The sequence below is a fragment of the Rhinolophus ferrumequinum genome, chromosome 2 (assembly GCF_004115265.2).
Source record: "Rhinolophus ferrumequinum isolate MPI-CBG mRhiFer1 chromosome 2, mRhiFer1_v1.p, whole genome shotgun sequence".
Lineage (NCBI taxonomy): Eukaryota > Metazoa > Chordata > Mammalia > Chiroptera > Rhinolophidae > Rhinolophus > Rhinolophus ferrumequinum.
Genome location: NC_046285.1, coordinates 55865527 through 55878900, shown reverse-complemented (window position 1 = coordinate 55878900; position 13374 = coordinate 55865527).

The following is a 13374-nucleotide window of genomic DNA, read 5'->3' as shown; positions in this document are numbered from 1 at the left end:
AAGTAGGTGTGGGTAGATGAAAACTGTGAGGATTCTGTGAACTGAGTTAGAATTAGCACAAAGTTTCAAGGCAAATTTTATATCTTGAGAAAATGTGAGGCATACAGAGGACATTTTCTTTTACCCTAAAGACCTGCTGTTATTCTTTATGAAGGGCATGACAATGTGGTATTGGTGGGCAGAACACTAAATCGGCCTGCAGGAAACCTGGGTTCCTATTCTAGGAATGTCACTGCACTTACATAGCCTTCAGAGGGTCTTTTTCCCTTTCAGAAATTTCTTAGAGGTATTCAAACTCTGCTATTTTACGAGCCTTTAAGATTAGATTGAAAGATGTATTTTTGTTTTAAACACATGGAGAGTCAGTCATACGTCTTTCTTCTTCAGCTTTTTTTTCCTTTTTTTTTTTCTTTTTTAATTTGAACATTCCTCCTTTGTCTAGAAAAAAGACTGGAGAACTATTAATATGAAATTTCCTCAATTTATGCTGTATCTATAACTATCTACTTATGAACATACCAGTTAATTTAAATGGGTTAATTTAACTTAATATTTTGCAAACTAATTGTAGTGAATCATTTTAGTGTCATATATCTTGGTTATCACCACTACCAAGTTATTATTAATCAACTTTTTAGTCATAGGCAGAGAGAATTGACTCAGACTCTCTGATGTTCTCAGTGTGCCACTGCTATCTGCTCTTGAAATTATGTTCTTGCCTTGTTCCTTGAATTACTTGATGGTTTCCATCTTCCAATGGAAAGTAAATTCAATGACAGTAGGCAATCTTGTCTGCTTTATGCACTGATGTAACCTCAGGCTAGAACAAAGCCTTGATTCAGGGGGTGCAAAACAAATTGTTTGTTTGTTCTGCTTTTCAATTCTTGACATAACCAACCCAACTCTCTCGCTGTCTTTCATTATCCTTTGCTTGATGCATGCAGCCTTTAGGAAATCCAGTTTAAAATAAGACTTTCAAGAAGTTGAGAACTCCTTTCCCTTCCTCCCAGTGCTTTGAAAATCAGACTCAAAGCAGTGAAATATTTTTCCTAAAATAATGAATATACACCTGAGTTGGGGCTGAAAACTGGGTCTTCCAGAGCCTCAGTGCATCGATTCATTCACTTTACTTCTTGTTCTTCATCCACACTCTACCTCTATCTCCAGTAGGTCACTGAGCCTCCTTGCTAGCAAATTCTTACCTCACACCTATGACAATAGAAACATTTTATAAATAATTTCATGGTGCACACAGGCTAAAAGCATGTTATATTTTTAGGAATGACTCCTTTATGAATCAGAAATGTTCCCTGATTCCCAATCTGCTTGACAGCTTAAGTAGAGAAATATTTACTTAATTATGTTTTTTAACATAAAAATTCTAAGGATTCTCGCTTTCTGAATTTCTTAAGTGTGAAGAGTGGATATGCCTGAAATACAGCTGTAATACATGGTATTTGACTAATTTACATAGCCCTAAATAATGTTATTGTGCTCAGGATAGATTGTGAGCTCCTAGAGAACAAACTCTTAGTCATCTTTGATTATCCAATATCTAATACAGTGCTCAGGCAACATTTTTCTTCATGAATAAATTTTTCAGAACCAGTCTCTGACATAGAAAATATATGACGAGTTCTGAAGAACCAGTCAGTGACAAAGAAAATATAGGATGATCCAGAATGTATCCATACTTTAAAAACTATGAGACAGACATAGTATTGCTTTGATAGTTTGATAAGGAATCTGAGACACATTTCCCCTGCAATTAAAAAAAAAACTCACTTTACTCATTAGGAAACTCACGACTCCCCTGCTTTTCTTTCCTATTTTGTTAAGAAGAAACTTCTCAGAGGCTGTCTCAGATGCTTATATTCCCTTATGAGTGATGAAAGCAAGAACAGGATTTTAGGCAGCAGAATTTGAGCTTGTTAGGTGATAGCTCATATAATCATAGAACTCAGACGTAGAAATGTTCTAGAGAGCTCAAAGAAGCCAGTAAAAACTCTAGGTACCAATAATCTAGACTGGTCTACCTTGTGAGAGGTCGGCTATCAACTGCTGGAGGCAACAAAGGGGGTTCTTTCTTTCCTTCCAATACTGAAAATAGCTTTTTAATTTTTCCTACAGTAGTTTCCTCTGAGGCAGAGTCAGACGTCCTTATTGTGTACAGGACCAAAAGTCTAAGTTACCAACAAGTTCCATGAATTGCTTTAAGCTCAGAAAAAGTTCACAGCATATGAAGAATGCCATCTAAAGGAGTGGCAAACTGACTATTTACTTCCCTCTCCTCCTGCCCTTTCTAACACCCTGAAACACTCCATTCCTTATTACTCTGCAGGACTGGACTTGCTTGTAACCATCTGCTTGGAAAACCATCCTCTTGTGGTTGACCCTGATACTTGTAACAGGTGGACTTCAGCAGGTACGATTCGTGAGTTTTCTCCCACAACCAGACACCAGCTTACCTAGCTAGATCCAGGCACATTATTTATAAGACAATTTTTTAGTTGATGCTCATTTATTTTAAAAAGATGACAACACCAGTTGTTAAACAGAAAAGAATATTTTATGTTGTTATTAAAATACAGAGTGAAGTTTACAATTCCTACAAGAAGTTTAAAAAATATTTACATATACTGTAAGCTGAGTTTTAATCAAAGAGTGATTAGGTCTATCACTATATTCGATATCTTCAAATTAAATGTAGCAGAGTAGGGAACAGTTAAATAAGTTTAAATAGCATTAGATTTACAGGTCTTTGGACTTATATCTATACTATATCTCTTTATGAAAAGGAGCATGTGCTTATAAAACTTTTAAAGATACTTGTGTATTATTGTGAAATATTATCTTTCTATCTCTCTCCTTCCTACACCTAATCCATGCCATTTTTATTTATTCAGAAGAGTTATTTAAACTCCAGTTAGTGAGATGCACTTTAGGATAAATGATAAGCAGCCCTATCTTTTCGTTTCACATGTAATTTCTGAAAGTCAAATAAATAGTGTTTGCTTAATAACTTACTGACAGCATTTTTGCAAATGTTAACTGACCAAAGAGATTTAGGCTGTTTTACTTTGTTTTGCAGACTTGGCATTTAATTTTGCTTCAATCCCTGGGCTCTTTGGAATTTCAGGGTTATGAGTGAAACCTTATCATAGATCTGAGTTGGGTTACACCAGAGAAAGCCATTGGTCATTGTAGGAACTCACGTGAAAGGAGACCCACATGGTGAAAGTAAGAGGAAACATGACTCATGAAGGAAGAAACCAGTTCGTTTTATGCTTGAACCCTGTTACAGTTGAGACATTTAGACCTTTATGCCCAAAGAGGATAGCAGAGGGTTTAAAGAATGGAATGTGATGATACTACTTGTAATTATAGACATATAAGGTTGGTGCAAAAGTAATTGTGGTTTAAAGGTTAAAAATAATTGCAAAACCACAATTACTTTTGCACCAACCTAATAAATTGAACCAGACAGTCTTTCATGCATTTACCCATTCATCATTTATCTATTTATTCAACATTTAATGTTGATTCCAGTTTATTCCCCTCAAGAGTCTTCCGTCTACCCAACCAGGTATTTATGGATGCATCCAAAATGAGTGCTCTATAGGTTTTTCAGTTTTAGAAGATTTAGCTTTTACAACTCAATTTTCACCTTCCTCTGGTCACCTTCTTTCTCTAATCCTTGTCTATTTCTTCACCCTTGTTTGACCTAGCTGTTTTTTTGTTTTGTTTTATTTTATGCTTTTTTTGTTCTTAATCATATATATATATATACACACACACATATATATATACGTATATATATGTGTATATATATATGATACATATATATACAGATATATACTAATCAGGGATATATATATGTGTGTATATATATACGTATATATATATATGCAAATACGTATATATATACGTATATATATGCATATACATATATATACGTATATATATATATATATATACCCCCACACACACACACAAATATATATCCCTGATTAGTTACCTAGCTCTAAATTGATATCTCTGTTGTCCCCGTATCTTCATTTCAGATCTTCACATCTTGTACAATAATTCCAGTAACCATCACCTTCGTTTTGCCAAGCATCACAATCATTCCCATGTGCTGCTTTTACTGATAGGTCCTATGGGCACAACTTAGAACTGAAGGAACATTACAGTTGGATGGTTGAGATACAATTTGCAAACTAATCTACATCACTGCCTTCAGAATAAATTTTGCTGAAAACATCAATTACAGATTTATTTAGTACTAAGAATCGTGTCCCCTTGTATGGAACATATCCTACTCCAATGTTCTGAAACTTCATTTCTCTTCCTGTTGGAGAAATTTTTGCTAAATCAAAAGCCTTTACATATGAGATTAACTCAAGATTATTGGATATATTTCTGTGGAATGTTATGTATTGTGAAGTCATAAGGATTTTATTCTGGGAACCTCAATGATATAAAAGATTAGAAAGTTGAAGAAATACAAAATTTAGGTTTAATTTAAAAAGTCTGGAGGAGTTAAGTTGATGATAACTGAAAGAATCACAAAATTGAAAAAGACAGTCTCTGACTTCAGGACCTCAGAACTCAGTGGGAGAGCTGTACAAATACATAAATATATGTCAGGCTATAAAGTGTTACAAGAGAAAAATGAACAAAAATATATGTCATAATAATTCATAGCAAGGAGAGGTTACTATAACCCAGAGAATCTGAAGGTTATCAGAAAGTAAAGGAGTAAATATGTATGCTCATATTGCAGGCAGAGGAAACAATTTGAGCAAAGAAGTTTATAATCTGCCAATTTCATTTCTTTATTTATTCATCCAACCCTCATCACTGATCTAATGCTGGCTGGTCTTAGACAAATGGAAGTTGCGTGTCTCTGCCTATAAGGAGTCTCCAACCCAGGAGGGAAGATAGACACAACTACAATTTGATAACTGAGGTAACTGAGGAAGGTAGGCTCAGAGGGTTTATCTAAAGCAGTGATTTCTCGGAATCTCCTGAAGATCTTTAACTAAATTATATTGCCCGGAAATCACCATCTTTGTATCTGTGTTTTCATAACAACTCCCTAGATGATTCTGATGATGAAATAGGTTTTGGAATCAATCAGCTATGAAGTAATGATGCCTGAGTATAGAAGGAGGCAGAGGAGTTAGTTAAGAGGTGAGGAGAGGCGAAGACCAGGGATCTTCCAGGCAGAGGGAAGAGTTTTTTCCAGATGCCAGAGTATTGTTGGTTCAAAGGGACTGCATGCATGTTAGAAGTCATAACAGGTGAGCGTAGATGCCCAGAAAGGGTCAGGCCAGGAAAGGTCTTGCATGCTATGCTAAGTACGTTGTATTTCATCCTGATAGATATGGGCATCTCTAATGGAGGTAATGGAGGGCAATGTGCTAAAGGAGGCACCAAGGAGTCACTGCTAATGCACTGGATCCGCAAAGAATTTTTCTTACTGATGTTTACATTTTGTGGTTGAAACAGTTCACTAAAATGTAGGGGTCACGTAATTAGCCTTTTTTTATCATAAGAGTTTTTTCTCTTAGACTCCATTTTAGACTTGATCTATTTCTGTTAGTTGGATCTCTGTAAATCAGTTTAACTTAGTGGAACTTAGTGCAACCTAGCTTAGTGGTCCCTTGGTTAAAAACAAAACAAAACAAAACAAACAAACAAAAAACAATGTTTTGAGCCTCTGTTTAACGTCTCCTTAGATATACAAGTAAATTATAGGTACTAGTTTGTATTCTGTGTGTCATTAATAGTCATACCCTTTATTATCTCTGTGTGTTCTCGTTAGTGATCTCCGATCACAAAGTAAAATCCAATGACATTTAATTTGTAAGCACTTACTACAAATATTGCATGTGTGCCATGCTGTGGATGATGAGAGGATGAGAAGCTGCCTTCCCTGCCTGTACGACTCTTACAGGCAGCGTGGAACACAGAACATGGAGGTGGTTTCGATTATATCTGTCTCTTCCACAGTTGTGCTACTTTCCTGGAGCCTTAGTTTCTTCATCTGTAAAATGAGATTGCTGAGCAAGATTATCTCCGAAGCAGCCTTCCAGTGTTAGCCAGGGCTTCTCGTAATCTAGCAGGAAGAGGTGTGGTGCTAATGCCCGGAAGCAGCCTATATTGTGAAGTGCATTGGCACCACCTTCTCTGGACTCAATCAGACCTGGTACCTTGGCTGCGTTTTTACTAGTTGTGAAATCTGGCATAAGTTAAAATATCACCCTAATCATACATAAAATGGGTGTTTATAATAGTAATCGCTTCTTATGATTGTTGGGAGAATGAAAAGAGGTAATATTTGAAAAGCAATTAGCCTCTGGTAACCATTAAATTATTGTCTGTGTCTATGAGTTTTTGTTTCGCATTTGTTTGTCTTGTTCTTTTGTTGTTTTTGGTTTATATACCACATATCAGTGAAATCATATGGTTCTTGACTTTTTCTGTCTGACTTATTTTGCTCAGCATTATAATCTCAAGATCCATCCACGTTGTCACAAATGGTCCTATTTCATCTTTTCTTACCGCCGAATAGTATTCCATTGTGTATATATACCACAACTTCTTTACCCATTCATCTATCGAAGGACATTTTGGTTGTTTCCATTTTGGGGAGGGGGTGGTACATGAGGGTAAAGGGTATCAAATATATGGTGATGGAAGAAGAACTGACTGGGTGATGAACACACAATGGGATTTATAGATGATGTAATACAGAATTGTACACCTGAAATCTATGTAACTTTACTAACAATTGTCACCCCAACAAAATTTAATTAAAAAAAAAGCAATTAGCTCAGTTCGTGGCATGTAATAAGCCCTGAAAAATGTTAATAACAATAAATATTTAATAAGACCCTAAATATTTACTATTATTATTACAAGAAAAGAGTTAATAATAATTCAAAGGAGAGCTTACATACAAGTGGGGGGGCTCACACCGCATTCATAAGAAGATAACATGTGTCAAGTTCCTTAAAGGTGGAAGAGGATCTCAGCAGGTGTGCTTAGGCGACAAGAGAGAAAAGAGGCAGGATTGGGAGGAGCAGTCTTTCCGAAGGCGGGTGGAACTGCACAGCATTTCCTCATATGTATAACATAAGATACAAAGTACAGTATCTTTCATGAGTGATGTTACTCAATTCCATTGCCTCCCTGAGGGCAGACTGGTTGAAACTATCTCACTGATAAACTCAAACCAGTGAAGTGACTGGCTTCATAGTTTCAGCAGAGAGCTTTCCTCGTACCGGGATGATAATCCAAATATCATGGGTGCCAGGCCCTGATACCATCCTATTCAGGTGAGGATCTTACATCGCAGTCCTGCTTTGGGATCTTCAGGAGTCAGGATTTTGGATAGGTAATCAGTGGAGTCGAACCCTGTCCCTGAACATTTGCCAGGTTTGAGGAGACCTCACTTTCCTCAGAAGGACTTCTATTTCCCTGACTCATCTATGTTGGCTTTCGTAGTTTCTATTGGATGCTATCTACAGTGATCAAATTTACTGGGCCATTATCATTACTGGATTATTATCACATAATACATAATAAAAAAATCTGAAGTGTATCTGGGACTGAAGCCAAATCTATAGAATTCCAGCCCAGTATTTTCTATTAAAATGCCCTGCTTCTTGAATGTAAAATATATTTCAAATAAACTATTCTATTACTGGGTTACCTTAGGAGGACCCCTTTGGACTGCTCATAGTAAATTTATATATCTGACAGAGAGACAGCAAATATCTATTAAGAACCTAAAAATCTTGGATATCCTTCCCCCACTAGAATATTTTATGCTTTGATGAATTTCTAGGGCTGAGCAAATGATTGGCACATAGAATTCATTCATTCATTCACTCAAAATATATTTATGGAAACCCAGCATTCGATAACATAGGCACACAATGCCTATATCCATGGGGCCTAATACCTTAAACAAATCCCAGCCTGTGAGCTTCTGCAATTAATGCAGTTATCACTGTACTTAGCACTGTTGACCATTTAAATCACAAGCAAAAATAAATAAATAAATAAATAACAGAAACCCTGCTCTCGAGTTGTTTATGGGATGCTTGTCACAAAGTTATTCTTCAATAAGGTGATACACATTCACACTCCTTTACCTTTGCTCAAGATGGCCTCACGGGTTATCTAACTCAAAGGGCCTAAAATGGTAACCTTTGACACCAGGTTTATTCCATCATGGTTCACCCACAGCACTCTTGATGGCTTAATTGTACTGTACCATGAAGAACATCTTGTTTTCCCAGGTGAAATAAATTACAGAATGAGGAATGATATATGCGTTGCTGCTGAATTGGAGGTATGATTTTTGATGAGTAAGTCAGCAAGTCGTCTCTGAAGTTTGGCATAATAAGACTCAAATGCTATGTAAGGTAAGATTTAAAGTAAGAGGATAGATTTTCCAGAGCCCCATGCTCTCCCAAGAATTCTCCAAATTCTTCCTCTATTTGAACATGTCCAATGTCAAGACACCCACGAGATCAGACCATTTCTCTTTCTGTCATTTCTGATTGTTGGCAAGTTCTTTAATGGACCATAATTCTGCTTTGTTGTACTTTTACAATATTTTCTGAAGCCTCCTAGAAAGATCATTCCTTTCCTATATGGCAATCCTATTTAAAACCCATGGTTAAATTTATTGTCTCCTTCATTTAGACTTAAAATACCCTCTTCATCCCAGCTTCCTTCAGTCATATCTAATAGGAGACGGTTGCCAACTGTCAGGCAGGGAGTTACGTGGGGTCTCCGGTCCTGCCCCCACATAAGAACGCAGGATACGGTGAAGCCACAATGGAACACCCACGGAGCCATAGATAGGGGAGTCATACCACTATAGTCTCACTGGCAGCTGGGTTGGAGACACAGGAAGCAGGAGCCACACTATCTGTAACCTGCCATCCACTTCTGTGCAACCTGCACTCCGCTGTGCTAACTGCAGTCTGCGCTTGCCAGCCACCATCTTCTTGCTAGCCCTCATTTTTTGCTAGCATAGCTACAGCAGTTATATTAGTGGCCAATGGCTCACTGATTACAGCTTACAGCCAACTAGCCACAGCTGATGGCCATCTAATCACAGTTGATGGCTATTTACTACCTGAGCCAGGACCTTTCCACGTGAGGCCGAGAGCCTGGAAACTGCACTTCTAGCTCTGTCCCCACACCAATCTCTTCACTAACTGCATTAATTGGAACTTTCTCCTCTAGATGGGATCCAGGTTCTTAAATAGCGGCACTCCAGAGTAAACACAACAAACCCAGGTGTGGTGTGGCGAGGGTGAACACTAGCGTTCCAGTCTAACATCAAATAACCCCGTGTAATAGGCTTTTCGATGGAAATCATTTTAGTCTCAGTTTCAACTGAGGTCACTAGACAATAGATACCACATTCCAAAATGAGATGAGAAACCCCAGGCAGGGGTTGCAAAAGAGGTGCCTTAGAACCAGTTTTCCAACTCGTAATGGATCAGTTATATCTGCCCTGTGGCCCATCCCCCACTTGATCCCCCCAAAAATCCAAGATTGACTCCAAGAAATGAGATAAATGTTAGGAAATATTTTTGGAGACAGCTATTGGTATATATTGAGTCCTACTTCCCTGTCACAGTGGAGGAGGGTGAGAATTCTTATACCTCACTTTAAGCCTAGGGAAAGGAGTTTCACCCCATTTATTCTGAAAGCCTAGTATTTGTTCCCTGGATCTGGAGAGACATAATGGACTACTATATGTCTCAGGTCTAAGAAATCTAAAGGGCAGAGACTGTGGCAGGTGCATTGTTCTGAAGCCTTCATAATCCTGTATAACAGGCCTTGGCCTATATAGAGGAATAGAGATATTTATACCACTGGAATGAGGCTGTTTTTTTTTTGTGCCATGAAATGACCGGAATAATTTATATTATCTAAGAATAATGGAAATATCATGAGACTTACCCTAGATTTTATCCAAAAGGCAGGGAAAGAATTGGCCCAAACCAAATGGATTTGAAAGGACCATAGGAGACAAAAATAAAATTGATTTATGATTACACCTTTTGTTTCTTCTGTGTTCAATGTACTAAGTTGTTTTATATATATATATATTATATATGAGTACACACATATATACATCAATATACACACACATAAATACACATACATACACACACACACACTTATAGCACATATGTAGAAGCAAGGTTGTAACATAAAAATCATAACAGCTATAATTTATTGATTTTTTTTTATTTTCCAGGCACTGTATTAAGACTTTTACAAATGCTATTTTTTTCACAGCCATCTTAGACAGAATTCATAATTCTTATTTTATTGAACAAGCTATTAAGTAGCTTCCCCAAGAGCTCACATGTATTAAGTGTCTTAGCCTGAACTCTGGTCTGCCTGACTCTGAGGTCCAAACCTTTAACCATCCATTTATTTTGCTGTTGGTTATAGTCAGCATGGCCTTTGACAGCAGCAACTGACTAGTGTGTAGGTTTCCCCAGTGAGCACTGGGCGATTAAAAAGGAGTGAGAAGATTATTCATAAGATGTCATATAAATCAGCGTATTCTTTCTAAGGACTCATTATAATGAATATAGAAGGAACAGTTTGAGAAACTACCAGAAACAACAGAGTTAACACAGCTTGCTGTTTTTCTCAATGGAAAATGCAGAGCTGCTTCCACCTGCAGGCCAAAGGGACAATTGCCCTGTTTCTAGTTGTACACTTCCTATCGTAGACCCACATCCACAGTGCTAGGCTGAGGGCATCATTCCTCTCATCACCAGGTGGCTCTATAGCTTCAACCAGGAGTCGTGTAAACACTGGCAAGTGGAAACACGGTGCATGTGAAATGACCAAAATGTCTCAGGGAGTGTCAGAATAAAGAGCTCTGAAACAGCAAAGATGACATCACCACTTCTGCCAGCCTGGTATTTAACCTGGGGCGTCCTGGATGGTTCTGAAAGAGCAAGTTCAACATTACTTCCTTGTCTGTAAAATGGGGGGACTCTGAGGGTTAAATTAAATGCAACATAGATTTGTCGAGAGCCTGCTGTATACCAGGCAAAATTTAAGCACTTGGGATGCATAGGTGAACAAAGAAAGCTGTCTTGTCTTCGTGGGGCTTAGATGAGATAATGCATTGGACAATATTTTGTGAACCCTACTGAGCCACAGGCAAAGTGACAATTTCCTTTTTGTTTATGCTACTTTGGGAAATGCTGCATGTTTCTATCTAATGTGCCTGTGCACTACTATTGAGAGTGGTACTCTAGCTTAAGGCTGTATTTAGAGTTACCTGAAAGGAACTCCTCACTTTACACCGTGAGTCTACCTCTTGTCCACTTATTGGTACTTCATAAGGACAGGGACCAGGTCTTCCATCTTCTATTTTCTCTGGGTCATCAGGACATAGCATAGTACTGGAGTCAGAATAGGCTGTCCATAAATGTGTGCTGCATGGAATGGAACTAAACTAGGATTGAGTTGATGAAGCAAAATATTGGAGTCTAGAGTATGGGCAGAAAGTGTAAGTGGTTTGTCTTTATAGATTTGTGAATGATTTATTCTGTACCTGCACCCTCCATCCTTACAGCTCCCTGCGCAGTTATCTCTTCCTTAGAAGCGCCCTCGTGTCCCACCCATGAAGTCCTGCCTACTCTGTTAGTCTGCATGGCTCTCCTTTCTTGGATCTCCTATCATATTATGGCCTCACCTACAGAAATGAACATTTAAGCATGATTATCTTATATTGTTCTCTAAAAGTAGTAAACTGTGATTCAGAAACGATTCTATAGTCCTATGAATAGTCCTCCTCAACTACATACAATTCCCAGTAGTTTTGAAAATGAAATAATTCAGTTAAAGTCTACATATTTTTTGGCGAAAGAATCTCTGATTCCCAGAGATATATGTGTATGTTTGCATGTAGGACGCATGGATGTGCTCGATGTATTTTCCTTCATTAATCTTCTCCACTACATTCTGAAATTTGGATTTGGGAACTGCTATCGGTACTAGTTAGGGAAGAGTTGCTACCAAAATGTAATTCTGATATCTCCCTTCCCACAGCTTTGTCCATGACCTGTGGTACATGACTGAAAAGTAGCATGCTGCTTTTAATGCAGATTTTTTTCTTCTTAGTTTCTCAAAGCATGTTCATCTGCCTCAGATGATTACTTACAAAATCCGAATTACACACAAGGCATAGATAAATGTGAACTTGCGGCTTCCACTCCCAATTTCCTGAATCCAAACCTCTGAGGTTGAGCTCCCACCTGGGACCTGTGTTTATAACAAATGGGTTTACAACAAATGGCCCTGGAGATTCCAATGTGCACTCAAGTTTAAGAACCATTGCCCTGAGGTGCACTGTTAGCAGGAAAAGTACATTGCGAAAGGCTCCTGGGTGGAAAGCTAGCAGCTCAGTCCAGGACTTTTCCTGTAATGCGCTTGTGCTTTGGAATTAGTTTCCTCTCCCAGGCCAATCGAGCATAAGCATTTCAGAGTTTAGGGCCCAGGAAAAGATTCACTTGTGAGTCACCAAAGCAGCATGCGTGCAGCGTGGCTGCCTCACACCATAGGTAATTCCATCATTGGAACGAGCGCTTTAAAAAATAAGTTTATTTTTCCCAATTGTTAAGTAAAATAAGTAAAATAAAATAGGCAAAATTAAAAGCATCATTAAGCATCTCACAAACTAATAATAATAATATCTACTATTACTGTGTACATCCTTATTGATGATTTAACTGGGTTTATATTCTAAAAATAGTTGCACATCCAACTTTTACATTTAGTTGCACATTTAACTTACTTTATATATATATATATATATTTAATGCAAATAAATTAAAATGAGAACATAAGGTTTAGTCACAAAAGTTATTGTTATAATATATGCTTGAAGGATGTTGTATCATTACTGGTTTTAGCCTTTTGCCCTAAATACTATGACCAAATCATTATTAAATAGAAAAAAGTAATCTCTTCATGAGTTGTTACTAAAATAACTTAGTAGCTGAGTCTTCCCAGAGTAATGACCTATTTCTAATCCTTTTTCCTGCTCTCTCTCTCTCTTTCTCTCTCTCTCCCATCTTTCTCATTCTCTCTTGCATTAAGAACTATGCAAAATGTTTTATTTTATTTTATTATCATCGCTTAAAATTTGTATGTTACTATAGAAAGGTCTATCTGATGATGATAAAATGGGGATATGTATTAACTATTTTTAAAAGACTGCTGGTTATGGACTATTTATACCCAATAAGGCTACCCATTCAAATATAGGTAACACTACAGTTGCCCCTGCGATATCAAAACAAG